Below are 15662 nucleotides of genomic sequence, written 5' to 3'. Positions count from 1 at the left end.
TGCTCAGCAGTGCCCAAGAAGGCAAAAGGATGTGAAAGCATGATTAGAAGTGTAATGAGCCTAAACAGAAAACGCTTTCACATTGCTATGCTAATCTATGGTTCAGTCACTCCTGGTACTTTGTGTAGTTACTGTCACCTGACCTTAGAAGTGGGGAAAAGATTAGAAAAGAGCAGTGAGGATTATCTGAGAAATCCATAACAGTTTCCATGTCAAGAGAGATTAAACAATTTAGGACTCTGGTGGAACAACAGTAAGAGTGCCATGGATGTAGTTGGACTCAAATATTGAAGGGGTGGATAACGTTTGCCCCCATCTACCAGGAGTTAGCCATGAAAATACTGAGTGGTAAACTCGGGGGGGGGGGGGGAATAAATAAATAAAGAAGCACCTTTTTCACGCTATGAAACTAAAGCTGCAAAACAATACCATTGGAAGCATTTATTGCCGAGAGAAACAAATGAGCATTACCTTCTACATCATTTATACAAGCTCATAGAAAAAAAAAAAAACCACAACCCTAAAGGCTATTAAAAACATTGGTGCAAATGAAGCCTTAGTCTTAAGACTATAGATTGCCAACAAATTGTAGAAGGATCATTATATGTTTGCCCTATTTTATATTCCTTGCCTCAATATGTGCTGCTGGCTGCTGTCAAAGGCAACATATTAGCTCAGAAGGACCATTAACCTAATCCGGTAGGGCTGTTCTGTATTCAGCCAGCTCAAAAGGACACACAAGGTAGGTGTTATAAGTTTTGAACATCCACACTTAGTTTAAAATTACTCAATAAAGCAGATTCATAGAATATTTCTCTTGTTTTTAACATTCAGTAACGTGAATTTCCTCCTCATTCAAGCAAGTCCCCTTAACCTATTCAATTACACTGTCACATTATAGAAAAGGTTCAAAAGTCTGTGGCCCATAATGAAAAAATTATTATACATATATAAAAACCCTACCATCACTACTACTATCCTTACTGCATATTAATTTCTCTCTTTCTCTTTGATCTAGTCATTTTAAGGGTTATGCACCTTTGATCCATGAAATTGTACAACTGTTGCATGTTAAAAATAAAAACTACTACCATATCATCTTCAAATAATGATTTCAGAAAATACATAACTTAATAGCTTTAAGAAGATTGCAAGAAAACTACTTGCAAAAGAGAAACTTTGTGAATATTATCAAATTTCTTTCAAGAGCCTGAGAGAGCCAGGTACTTGGTGGGGGGAGCACAAAAAGCTCAGAAGTTCTGTTATGTGCCTCTCTGTCAGGAAAAATCCAATTCAGCTGTTCACTTGGAGTGTTCCTAAGCATGTATGTGATTTTTCTCCCCTAGAACAACCAGAGGATACATGCAACATTCATCCTCTTTGCTTGCCAACAGCAAGGCGTTCAGTGAATGCCACACAAACCCATCTCCTGGTTAAGCTGCAAGGTAGTGGAATGTGTCAGAAAGAAATACTAGTGCACCACTTTCACAAGGAATTGACTTTGAAGATAGTGAAGGGATAAATGCTACTAGTACAAGGAATGGCTTTTACAGGTATCTAGCACCAGTTTTCCAAAACCAAGTTACAAATACAGGACCTAACACAAACACAATAGCATGTTTTATTCCCAAGTAGTCAATGACTGTCAGCAGAAGGCTGACATGATCAGGTGCTGTCTAGACATTTTTTGGACAAACTTAACCTCTTGCATAAGACATGTGGACACCAAGACAAGTTATCTGTGAGGCCGTATGTCTAGTACTGTGTGCCAAAGCAGGAAAATAAAGTGGAAAATTGTAAAAAGTCTGGCAAGTGGAATTTCCTTTCACTTAAAAAGTTGCTGCTAATCTTTAGGGAAGATTCATTGTGACATGTTCAAGTTCATTGGATGCAGGTGAAGTGGACCAACAGAATAACCTCACTTTGCAGATTGCTTAGAATAGGACATCCCTGTACACTGAATAGGTTGGTCTAATAGGAGATGCTACTGCTCTTCACAAACCTTGCTTTGTACTGAATCAGCAACAGCCAATCTCTTCTCATTTCCTCGGGGCTATTTTGCCTTCTTGGTTAAAAAGCTTGGAAAGAGCTATCAAAACATAGATCCATTCTGATTTTCAGAAGGTTTTTGAATACAAGGAGGCCAATCATAAGTAACAATCTTCCATTTTGCCCTAAAGCACTGACTACTAAATTCTCTATGAAAGTGACCAAAAATAAATGATTTATGTAGCCTCATAAGTTGACAAAAACAAGGCATCTTCTTACTAATCCTTTTCACCCCTTGGCTTTTCTTCTTTTTTCCCAGGATAATTGACCTCTCCTACAATTGTTGATATATCATTTTCAACCAACTTCCTTTTCATCCTACCCTCAAGATCTATAATAATTTGTAATAATCCTTCTGTATTTTACTACAGTTAAGCAGTGACTGCCTTCTATTACAGTAAGTAGTCTGTGCAATTCATTTTCATACCAGACTTTTGGTTTCCATTTCCAATTTCTTCCTGACTTCTTCCTGTCCTGTAGGCCTGTTCTCACAGTGTACTTTACATCCTGGAAGCTTGCTATTTGAATCAGCTACACTGATATAGCTGAATTGCAGTGATGACATCACCCTCCTCCTAAAGGTATGTTATTTTTCCTTTGTGCTCAGATGTCCTTTAAAAAAAACAGCCTTGGATATGAATGCAGAATTCAGGGGTTTTGTTCAAGTGTTCTGTCTTCATTCTCAATATATTTTACAGAATGAGTTTGACAGCTGTTCTTTTGTTATTTTCATACCTCTATATATCCAGTTTTCTAGTTAAATACTCACAATTTGGCCCAAATTCTTCTCCCTAATGTGCATGATCGGAAGTTACAAGCATATCCAAGTAGTGGAATAGGCTGTAGCTGTTCACCCACAGCCTGTCATGTCTTTGGGTTTTTTTTTTTTGGACAACATCCATTTCATTTCTCTTAAATGATCTAAGCCATTCTACTCAGGCAGTTTTTAACAGGCTTATGTATATAACTAGCAGCACCTTTACTGTTTTATTACCTAGACTTGATGTTTTTAAAGTTAGCATGAAACAGATTATTTGATACGATACTCTCAGTAGCTGAACAGAATCCAGTTGTTCTCACACATCAGTACAATTTTTAAAATCACTTCAATTAAGAAGAAAATTACATGATTTACATAAGCTTTCTAGCAAATTTAATCTATAATACAATGCCTGTTTGCCAAGGGTAGGGGCATTTAGATGATGTTATTAGATTCTTCTCTTACAGCCCTGCAATATATTTCCAGGCACTTCTACCACCTCACTCTATATAAACACATGGAAATCTTTTAGACAAGCATTCACAGTCAGCCTGTCTGTATACAACATATGCTACAGCTGTTTGTGGAATTCAATATTTTGAATCTAATAAAGGATTTTTAACAGGGAAGACAACATTTATACTCTAATTTCAATTCCTGTCATTGATTTGCCCTTTATTTTAGAAACTGACAGCAACTCATCCAGAAATTGATAGGGTTTTAATTTGTGTTTTAACATTCTGGACTATTTTTACTAAACTAAGAGGCAGGAAAGAAGAAAGACCTAAACAAAGTCTGAGATGGGATGATTTATTTGTGCAATTAAAAATTTGTTGTAAACATCATCAAAACCTACCATGTTGTAAACGACTTTTACTGACTCACATTAAACTATTACTTAGGTTTTGCTTCACACTTCCTAGTTGTAGCTAACACCTGTTGCTTCGTGGAAAGGTTGAACTCTCCTACTGGTGCCAGCAAGTTTAGGCCCTTGCATAAAGTTATACATGGGAAGGGGCTGAAAGAACCGCTTTGTCCTTACAGTAGGGACTTACAATAGGACAGTCACAGTAAATGAATGCTGCTGTCAAAAACTTCCTCCACTCTAAGGATTCATATCATTAGCTGTAAAACTTCTAGACACTTTCTAAAATGAATGCTGTTGCAGCTGTACTCAGTTATATCAACAGATGTGTTAAAGACAGGATTCTGAAAGAAAATATACCAGCTTGCCTAGCTTCAATATTCAGCAAAACTTGGACGTTTTAGAAAACAGTTGACACATCCACATTGAACATAACCCTGTAACAGAAGGGGGGAAATTGGATTGATTTGACATGATTTGTATTAGATAACAGGTGATGTGGACAGAGAAGAAGCAGTAGATGTCATACCCTGAATTTAGTAAGGATTTTGAAGGTGGTTGGAAAATTATATCCAGAGAACAGCTGTCAGTCACTCACTGTCAGGAAAGAAGTGTGCATCAAAGCAGAAATCTGCAAGAGTCCACACTGGCTCTGATACTACTCACTGCATTGGAAGTTGGATAGTCAAATTTAATTTGAATTTTTAACAAGCAAAGATGTAAAATCATAGATGTAAGTCAATAAGTGACTAATGCAACTAATTCTTGTTCAACTAAGGTGAACGAGACTAAGTATTCTTCTTAAGGAAAACCAAGTAATGATATAGGATTAATGTCTTAATCATTAAAGGATAGCAACTGTACAAGTAGCTAATCTATAGCAAAGAACCAGGGAGTTACAGCAGGTTATAAGCATGAATTACATAGAAAAGTCCTTTTGCTCTATTGATCATACAGGTGCCACAGGGGAAGGACTAACTTCACTGTAGCCACCAAGTCTGGTTAATAGGAATTATATAGGTCAATTACAAAGACCAGAGGAAAACAATGAGAAATAATCAAGACCTGGAAAACACAGCATATGAGGAAGGAATGAGTGGAATTCTCCATTTGGAAATATTTAACCTTACAAAAAGATGCTGAAGGGCAGATACGGTGAACTGTTGCAAGAAAGGAAGTATTTCCATTCTCATAGTGGATAGGTTTAAGGGCTAAAAGGCTTCAGCTGATAAAAATGACACCAAAGAATCTGAGGAAAAGCTATCCAGAGGCAGAGTTCAGAAGTGGGAAGCCAGCAGGGACTGAAGTGGCGTTCCCTGAAAGGTCTTATAGCATAATAACACAGGCAGAAATACTGGAAGTACAATTGATACAACCTTGGGAACGGAGAGTGGATATTGCAGATCAGTAAACACATGTTCTATAGAGAATGTCAGTATTTAATGCTAGTCCTCTTACATTTCTGCTGCTGCTGTGAAAATTAGATCTCAGACACATACTATTGGTATTTTCTCTCCAGCTCTTTTGAAGAATTTCATTCCTCTGCTGCTTGAACCCCAGTTCCTTATGTTTTCTACTTCACCTGTCAGTAAATTGCTCTGTGCAATTGCTCATTACTGGCCCGAAAACAGCAGCATGTTTAGTTACAAGTTATTGATCTCCAAGATTACAAACAGTGACATGCCATGAGAAAGATCTCTCCCCATGTTGACTTCTATTTGGCCTAATTATACAAAGCATTTCAGCTGTTGCTTTGTGAGCTGTTTCAGAAAGAACATAATCTCTGCCTCCCAGTCCAGGGAAGTGCTTATAAAGTGATGAGAAAAATTGTCATGAACTGTTTTAATGATTCTACTAGAACAGGTAATTTCATAGTAAATACTATCACATTACACAATTTCAATTAATTAGACACAAAAGCTATAAAATTAATATCCAATAGATAAGCATGCAATGGAAGATAAAAGCTGTTATTTAAACCTGATAAAGTTTGCATAGTTTTTTTATAGTAGTTTGCACTATGATTTCCTTATGCTCAGCAAAATAAATAATTTTTAATGGAAAACTGCTTGCCTTTTTCTTTTTTCCCATGAAACAAACCTGCACTTCACCATTTGTACACATTGACAGTATTCAGATTTCATCCAAAGATTTTAAAATTATCTTTAAGTGGCTGCAGTGTCATCTGGTTATGGATGGATACCATTTGCCTCCATTTTGCAGTAAAATTGCCTCCCACATCGTAGTAAACTCAGAAATGGGAACTTGAGAAGGTCATACGGCACCTCCCAGATGATCAGTTCCAGGTTTTCAGGCAAGATTTACACCACATCCTACATAGTCAAAAGTTTTTCTTGGAAATTACATCCATTACCACCTTCACCTCTTTTCCTTAGAGCTTTCCATAGCAATAGCTTTTCTACTTATAGTGTATACTCATACAAGCCTCAAATTCATCTAAAGAATAATTAGGAGACTAAGAAACTGCCAGGAGATGTTCTAGTAGAAATCAAAACTGCTAACTATTAAATAGGGGGATATCAGAGATGGAAAACATGATTTCTGGGACATACAGACACACAATGTTCTGTCTGGACAAAGAAAGAAGCCAACACTCCCCAGCTGTTAAGAAACTTAGTTTTGAAAACACTGATTACACAAATACATAATAAACCCCATTGTCTTTTAAGTGTCACAAGTAGAATTTGCAGATAATTCCAGCATTATATCTATATCTTATTTTCAAACAGAATTTTAGCATTTTGAAGAGAAAAACCAAAGAAACTAAATCACCCAAGCAAGGCTTTGGTATTTTGAAGTATAAAGATGAACATATGTAGCTTGTGAAAAAGTGCCTAATCAGATTACATAGCTGAGTTTAGAAAAAGAAACAAAATTATCACTTATATACATGAAAAAATATACATTTGAAGAAGTACATAAATACATATCTAAGAGAAAGACCATGATCCTTGTGTTTATCATGCTTTCAGCATGAACCTGCAGTCTGGTGAAGTTCTTTACAAACAGTTTATTTGTCATTACCACCTAAAAGCTTTATAAGCAGTAATTATCCAAACAATGTTCTCATGGCACAATGCAGCCCAATTATCCAGGTGTATAGGAATGCCACAAGTTTCACGCTTAAAAAAAAAAAAGTTTGAGGTAAAAAAAAGTAGATGTGGGCAGCAGATTTTTTTTTTCTGCTGCTCAGTTGTGCGACACTGACTCAACATCAAAATATTTGCCAAATATGAAATTTTTAATCATGACTTGAGCTTAATTTACATTGAAGATTTTAAATGAGAAGATTTATTTCTCCAAGCATTAATCTAGAAATGAATTGCACACATGGGTATGGATGCTGAGTGAGAACATTCCTTCTCAGTCATCAAGCAAACAGTGTTGAACTATTTTTAAGAAGTAGTAAATAACTTAGAGCAACAATGACATCTTTTGGATATCTGCTCTGTTTAAATTGGCAGCTCAAACCTTTATCTTATTCTCACCAAATTTCTACATAACCACAGTAATGTAAAATTAACCTTATACATCTAAAGAGTAGCTGCCTGATCTTCCTTCTGCGGAGATAAAACTGACATGCTGCTCTTGGCTTCAGTGGCTGTAAGTCTATGTTTCTGCAGATTGCTTCTTAAACTAGATCGTACTACGTTTCAGTCCTTAGTTTGTCAGGAACTTTATCTTCAAAGATGTTAAACCAATCCATGCATTTGGCTTTGCTTCTTTAAAGTGAGCACTAAGCCCCACTGCAGCAGCAGCATGACAGTGACGAGAGGTAGTATGATTACCCACTCAAAATACATTTTGGAAGAGGAAAATGTAACTGTTCCTCCTCCCTGCCACATCCCTCTATAAAACACGCAAGGAAGTGATCATGAACACAATTAAGTGTGGTACAAAGGATCATATACTTGCTGATCAAGTAATTTTTTCTTTAATAATGTCTTTCATCTTCATTTATTTCATCATTGCAAACCTGCCCTGTCTTGCTGTACCAGGTGTTGTGGAAACTCGTCACAAAGTACCATTTGTCCTCCAAATGCATAATGCAACAATAAACATTATTAGATACACTTGTGATACAATCTCTTCTGAGAATGATTATATACTGTGCAAAGGTTTTCTCCATCTATGCGTTTAATAAAAAGTTACTAGAAAAAGAGAGGTTGAATATTTGCTTTTTCTACAAATAGCTTGTTCATGCCAAATGTCATTCTATTAACTCAAATTCCACAATGCTGCTTTGACTCAATCTGGTTTGCATTTCTGAACACTTGTCACTATCTGCAGGTAACTATTTAGTTACATGAAAAGATATTAAAAGCACATTACCCATCTTTTCAAATACAATTTCAATCCTTTAAGTTGTTACAATTCTTGCAATGCTTAACCAGGATTTTAAAAGAAAATAGGAAAGAGACTATGCAGTATTTAAGTTTTCACTGAAAATGTTGAGTGCCAAGAGAGTGTTATAAGAACATACAGCCACCAATATGTTCATAGAATCATAGAACGGTTGGGGTTGGAAGGGAAGGACCTTCAATGGTCTTTTCCAACCCCCTGCAGTAAGCAGAGACACCTTCAACACAATCAGGTTGCCCAGACCCACATCCAGCCGGGGATGGTGTGTCCACCAGTTCTCTGGGCAGCTTGTGCCAGTATTTTAACACTCATTGTAAAGAATTTTTACCTCATGTCCAGCCTGAATCTCCCCTGTCTTAGTTTTTGCAGCACTGGTCTCCATTCTCAAATGCCACATCCCGTAATGAAACAAATGAACCTGTGACAGTCCAGCCCAAGAATACATTTTGTGTTTTTCAATAAAAAGGGCTGGCCAATGTTCTTAACTACTGCAAAAACTGGTCTCTCTTCCTAATCTTTTCAAGAACATTTGAACACCATCAATTATTGCTTTAAAATTAGTTACAGAAAATTCACGGCATTTCTTGGAGGAAAACAAAGAAAAGTATTCTAGGAATGCACTCAGAATTGTGATATAAATTGAGATGATCTCTTGAGGTCCCTTCCAACCCTTGGGATTCTGTGATTCTGTGATTTCAGCTTTGATGGATATGAGCTCAGGATTACAGATCAGCCTAAAGAACCAGCATTTATTTAGAACTAAATAATACCTTTGGTTATAAAACCAAGCCAGGTAACAATGGGAACCGTGTTAGGGGTTATTCACACCTGCAACAGTCAAGACAAGAATGGCTCAAGCACACCCTTGAGTACCCACAGGTATGATGCAATGGTCAGTGAAATGCTGAGCACAGTGTAAGCATTGGCAGGAACTCATCCAGGCAGTGCACATGTCCAGCAACCAAGGCAATCCTCAAGCCACAAAACAAACCCTGCCTACCTCTGAACCTTGGTTGTCTCCAGCCATGCCCTTAGGTACCAAAGACTACCTGCCACATGAATGATACAGCAGAATGACTCACAGCATGCCCTTAGGAATGGCAACGGCTGCTCTCCCTGCTTTCACAGGTAACCTGCCCCCTCCACTGCCCAACAATGGGTTCCATCTTGCGGGCACCACAGAGAAAAAGGACCAAATCCTACAGGGTACACAGCACTCGCTAATGTCACCCTGTTGCAGAGGGACTGCTGGAGCCACACCAGCTTTCTTGGGAAGTTTGTTTATATCTACCCTTAGAGGAACACTCTAAGACTGCAGGCTGTATGACCATCCTACATGTAGCTGTCAAATACAACGTCACAAAATAAACCAGAGCATACCATTCCTGCTGGATAGACTATAACATTTTTTGATAAATACTTATTTAAGTGGAATTTGACAAGCAGGATACGTTGGATACTAGGATTTAATGCATTTTCAGTGGGATCTTATAAGTTTTAAAATGTGCTCTCAGATTTTGCTATAGAGACAGTTCAACTTTAGCATATCTCAGGATAATGATCTTTAAGGGCATTATGTACTTAGCTGACACAAATAACACTTTAATTACAGTTAATATGAGTCAGATTTTGTTTTGAATTCCATGATGTCAAACCTGGCATGCTCCTTTAAGAAGTCTTTACAGAGAGTGCAATAGTTTTTTTCTGCAACTCATCTAGACTTTTCGGGTCAGTATGACCTCAAACAGAGCATGATGTCCTTTGAGATCCTTTTCAAATAAAGTAGTCACAGTCAAAGCCAACACTTCTTTCACTTAAGAAGCCTCTGTGACTTCAGCTGGTGAAATCTATCATGCATCAAGAGGCAGTATTCCTTGTATTCCTTATTTACATTGAAATGCAGATGCAACTGAGCTCTGATTTCAGAAGCATCACCACTTGTACTGGAAATTTTTGTGTACAAGTGTAGGGACTCTGAAGAGATAGGCTGTTAAGCATACAGCACAGGGATGTAGATTCTGTAAAAGCTTATGTAAATTCTGGTCTTTTAGTTATTTAGATAGCACAGGAAACGAGGCTCCTGGAAGTTACTAGACAACAAGAATAGCCCAGTTGATTTATGCATTAGCCCAGGGTATTTATGCGTTACCCATTATTAAAGTATCTGCAAATCCAGTCTCTTACACTAACAGTCAATTGGAACCAATGTCAGTTAATTCATTACATTTGCCAACATATAACATCTGGCGTTTTTACTGATATCATAAGTTGTCTTTCATATCCCATCATCCCTCAATAGTTTAGTAGACAGCTGTAAACATGCCATATGCCTTACTAGGATTTCACTAGATAGCTCAGTGAATTTAACACACTAGGCTGATAACAGCAGATGTTTACCTACCATTGCCTTTCTAAGGAGTTGCAATTGACTACAGGAGGCCTTTAGAAAAATCCACAAGACTACTTTTTTTTCTACACACAGTGCTGGTCAAGTGCTCATGGATGCTATTTTGTTAGCCTGATCCATAAAGCATATATACACAATTCATCAAGTTCAATAGGGATATTCATCCAAGACAGATTTATACCTCCACATAATCCTGCAGGCAGCTACTTAGTCATAGGCAGTAAGGCCAAACAGGACCATTATGATAGCATAGTCTGACCTCCTGCATAACACGGGGCAGTGGACGTCACCCAATAATTTATGCTTCAAGACCATAACTTCTGTTGGAGTTATAGCTTCTCTTTTAGAAAGATCTTCAGTCATACCTTAAATACCCTAAGTGGAGGTGAAACCATTACATGTCTAGGAAGTTGTTCCAGTGATTAATAAACCTTACCAGTAAGAGACTGCCTTATCTCTACTGTGAATTTACATAGCACCAGTTTTTGCCATTGAATTTCTTTATAGTTTTTACATTCAGCTGGAAAAGGTATCTGTTATTTTTCCCTACAAAGACACTTGACTACAAGTCACATCTTAACCTTCACTTGAAGAAGTTAATAGACCAAGTAGACACCTCTGAAGATACAGCATGTCCTTATATTCTAATTAATTTTGTAGTTCTCTGCACTTATTTTTAATATATTCTTTCTGAAATTTGACACCCAAAGGGGCCACACCAATTCTATACCACTAAGACAACTGTTTCTTACTTATTACACAGACACTCATGCTTAGTGAACAAATCATCACAACCTTGTGTCCTCATAAATCTAGGAAAAATTATTTCAGTAGAATAGCTTTAGAACAGCAATTAAAAACGGAGAAGCAATTAAACATGTGTATAGATATCTTGGTATGTAATTCCCACCGATAGGAAGAAAAATACTTGATCCTGGATTTGAAATCATACAGCATTAACAGTTACTGCTTAGCCTACTGCCTTCATCTATGGTGAAGCCTAATTTTTTTCAGTATCGATATAATTGTCTTCATTTGTTTCACAACTCAGGACAGAGAATGTTATTGCACTTTTACTATATAAGGATTATGTGATACTGATACCAAGTCTAATACTGGACACCACCGAAGACAGGATTCAGTTTGTTGTCAAATACAAGGATTGCTTGTAACTAAGTACCAGAAGTAAGACCAACTTCATGTATTTTTAGAATGCCCAATTTTATCTAAACTTCATATATGGGTGTGTCATTTTTAGCTTTAGGCTGCATTTCAGTTCCCAGAACCCTAAAAAAATCCCCCTAACAACAAAACCACAAACTTCTGACATTTTCACCCACAGTCAGTTTTGAGAGGAAAGAAGCCTTTTCCCAGTGAAGCCTGTATTGTTAGAAAATGAGTAAATATAAACAAGTAATTAGTTCTACTTGATGTTATTCAGAAGTGTTGGACAATTAAATAAGCCCCAAACTTCTGAAAGTTTATGTGTGGGAAAAAGCACTCCAAATAGCACCCACTAATCCATTCCTTAGCTTGAGCCAGGATTTTTTCTGTTTCTGTGTCAGGATGTCTCCCAGGAAACTGAAGCAAGCAGTCACTTCTCAACTCCCCACAGATTTGTGTACTCTCCATTTTTTTCTTCCCTCTAGTTCTGTTGGGCAGCTTAATCATTTCTCTTTAACTGATTGTGCAGTGTGCATGCATATACATGCTCTTATTTATGTACACACATACATGTGTGTCTATTTATGCCAGCTGAATTAGCTATTATTTCTTTATGGAGAGGACTGAATGTGCAGAAAGCTTTGTCTGGGCTGTGTACCAGCTCTTCACATAGGCCAAGCCAATTACTATAACTGCTAAAGAGTGATGCTCAGCTGAAAATTAGTTGTACTTGTCCCTCGTGAACACAGGAGGTGTCTCACACAAGCAGAAAGAAAAATTCAACTCTAAGTTTCTAAAAGTTTCCTGCTGTCTGATTAACAGCAACTGTTTGACACTGGGCTCTTCTTTAAATTTTGTAACTTCAACTTCAGGATCCAAGGTGACTGTATTGCATTTAAAAAAACCCCCAAACCAACAGAACTAGAGAATCTCTGAGGGCAAATCAAATTTATATTGACAGAGATGCAACATATTTTTTCTTCATGCTTTGGCTATCCAAACTGCTAATATGCATTGAGTAATAATAATAACAACAACATAATATCATAACATAATATATATAATAATATATAACATGTGTTATAATATATAGATGTTATTATATATTACATTATATATATAATATATAATAACATAACATCAAATTCCAGATTCATAGCCACCCAGGATGGTTGCTCCTTTTAGTGATAAGACAAATACCAGAGCTAATGGGGTTAGGGGATTTCAGTTCTGACTGAAACAATACTAGATCACGATCCAGGGAAACTAAGTTCATGTGTCTTATTAAAAATCTGGGTGACTTAATTATTAGCATTAACAATTAGAAGTTAAACACGTTGTGAAGATGATATGTTTAATGAAACCCATGCCTCAGGCACCAGAGTTGGCAAAGCTTTTCTGCATATTTAATGCATTTCACAACTTATCAAGATTTGGCTGTCTGCTAAAGATTATCCTTGTGTACAGGGGACTGGAAAATACACAGGTCAAAGCCTTGCCCTAGCAGGTGCCTCTGCCTTTCTGAAATAGGATTTCAACAGTGCTACTGGCAGCCCATTAGACATACAGGTGAAACTGTAACACACTGGTACAAAAGAGACCTAGTCTTCCTCCTCTGTTCTGGCCCTCTCTGTTACAGGTAAAGAAACATAAGCAGAAAGTTAATGTGGAAGTCAGCATAGCACTAGGAGCTGTGTTTACCAGCCAATGACTTAGCTGTTAGAGATCTCATTTGTATTATCTTTGTTATATGGCTCATTTCTCTGCTGTAGTTTCAAGCCTGGCTTACCATTCACATATCCTATTCTTCATTCAGGCACTAAAAAAAGGAACGTGCTCATGTCAAGCCCAATATTTGGCAATCTCCATACATGTTTTAAAATAAAAGGGCCAAACATATACGTACAATCTTGTTCTTGTGACTGGAAGTGGACTGCACTCATTAGCTATCGATCCTGCCACATTTTCTGAGTGAAAAGCCCTAATTCTTATGAGACTATTCTCGGGTGCTTCCATAGTTTTTAACACATCAATAACCCTCACATCTTTGCTGCTACACAGATCTTCATTCCCCTACTTTCACTAAGGTGGCAGACTGAAAGACCTCACTAGCACACCATCGTTCAAACATCACCCCAGGTGAGCCTGGTTCAATTATAGATTTTACTTTTCAGAGCTTATTACTGTTAATAACACAAGCTTAAGGTTTTTGAGATGATCTTATTTTTGAAAGGCTATGAGAACATTCAATAAAACAAGGGCTTTTTTACCACTACTTAACCTCACTTCTTTCAAACACAGGAATTTCCTGAATCTTCTGTTAAATTTGTGACACATATTGTCAAATGGACACATTTTAACTGAAGACATATGGCTTCAGAGTCCTTTGCATCCAGAACCAAGTACTGAATAACTTAAACCAAGTAAAGCAGAAACAGCCAGAAAGAAAAAATAAAAATAGGCTGGGCACTCGTGAGAAGTGCAGGCAACAATGATAAAAACTGTTTCCCTAAAAGGCTTCATATATTACTAATATTGTAAGAGAAAGACATCAAGAGGATGACAGCATATGTCCCCCAGTGAACACTAAGTCCAAAGTACATTTATACATAATACTGACTTTCTAGATAGCAATCTTGAGTGACTGAAGTAAACCACTTTAAAGGACCTTTGACTTACCCTCACTCTCAGTGTTGCAGGTACTGTGGCAAGTCCCTCTTACTCTGGAAAACACGAGTTGGTTCTCAGTCCACTTCTGCTGCTTTGCCTAAAAGGGAAAAGAAGCTGTCTTAGCAACACAGAAGGAAATTTTTAATTTACCACATTAGAAAGAAGCACTTCTGCAACCCTTTTCTAGGCTCCTTTCACCGACCTCCTTACCCCCAAAGCATCCACATGGGCTGCACTCTCACACTAACCAAAAGCAACCACATGCACTCACAAAGCTGCTGAGCATGCGACTGGGTGAAGGTAACGCTGCCAGAACAGCTGAACCTCATTACCCTTAATGAGACCAGCTCCAAGTTTCAACTGAGAGACAGGTGCTGAGACTGGCACTTTTATTATGCCTGGGTGCGGTTTATTTAGTGACAAGCTGTGGATGCACTTAAATAAATGTTGTACATGATGTAAAGATTTTCACTCTATCACAGGCAAAGCTGACTGACATTGACACATTTAGTTATGCTTGAGAGAATCTTTTATCTGGCAGAATATTTTACAGGTGCTTATACTGTAATTCAACAGGATTGCATGACTCATTTGATAATTAGTGTGAGGCCTTTTAACAAGCACAAACAAGAACCCAGGAAATGAATACCTTCCAAGAAACTTCATTCTCACCTTGCAAGGGCTATATACCAGAGTGAGGAGTGGCTGAAGTAGGCTGACCATACCATATTGGTGATTGCTAGTACAAGTTTGCTGCAAAGCCAAGTTAGAGACATTAGCAGTTCAAGTTAATTTCATTATATTTTGTTTTTCAGAATAAATATCATATGGGAAAAAAGTTTAGCATAAAAACAGGCAACAAAAATAATGTCACCTGCACTTGTCGAGTATACTATGGATTTGATATTCATATATTCATATGCAGAAGTTAAGAAGTCATGGCAATATGTATATTGTTGTTTCTAATAGGTGTCGATTAAACTATTAGGAGCTTTAAGAGAAAGATGCTCAAGTTATTATTCATGTAACACTTCATAATTTTTCAGCTACAGTATAATTGCACAAGTTATTGGGTAAGGGACCTACTGTAAAACTATGTCCAGTGTAAAGCTAGGGGAAAGAATGCATAAAAAGTATGCAGGCAGCTAAGGATTATGTTAGCAAACCTCCCTAGGTCCATATTGCCTAATGACCTTGTTCTTTGAATTTCCATTTCTGTCACCCTGCAGGGACATTGCCATAGGCAGAGCATACAGTGAGAAATAAATCCTGGACATACTCAGGTGGATAGCAACACAAACACACATACACATCCATTTTGTTATGGCCCACCTTACTGAACTTAGATGACTTGTTCCACCTAA

General features: G+C 37.4%; 1 long non-coding RNA gene across 1 annotated transcript in view; it reads right to left on the bottom strand.

The window, feature by feature from the left end:
- LOC133218652 (uncharacterized) overlaps window positions 1-14397 on the bottom strand; it is an 89555-nt gene extending 75158 nt beyond the window's left edge. Inside the window, exon 1 of the long non-coding RNA XR_009727232.1 lies at window positions 14308-14397. This is a non-coding gene — a long non-coding RNA (uncharacterized LOC133218652). The remainder of the gene's footprint in view (window positions 1-14307) is intronic.
- Between the last annotated feature and the right edge of the window lie 1265 nt (window positions 14398-15662).

Source organism: Neopsephotus bourkii, unplaced genomic scaffold (genome assembly GCF_033783945.1).
Source record: "Neopsephotus bourkii isolate Nb327-2 ecotype Australia unplaced genomic scaffold, CSIRO-AGI_Nbou_v1 NB_1279, whole genome shotgun sequence".
In the NCBI taxonomy this organism is placed as follows: Eukaryota; Metazoa; Chordata; class Aves; order Psittaciformes; family Psittacidae; genus Neopsephotus; species Neopsephotus bourkii.
This window is presented reverse-complemented; position numbering and strand designations above follow the sequence as displayed.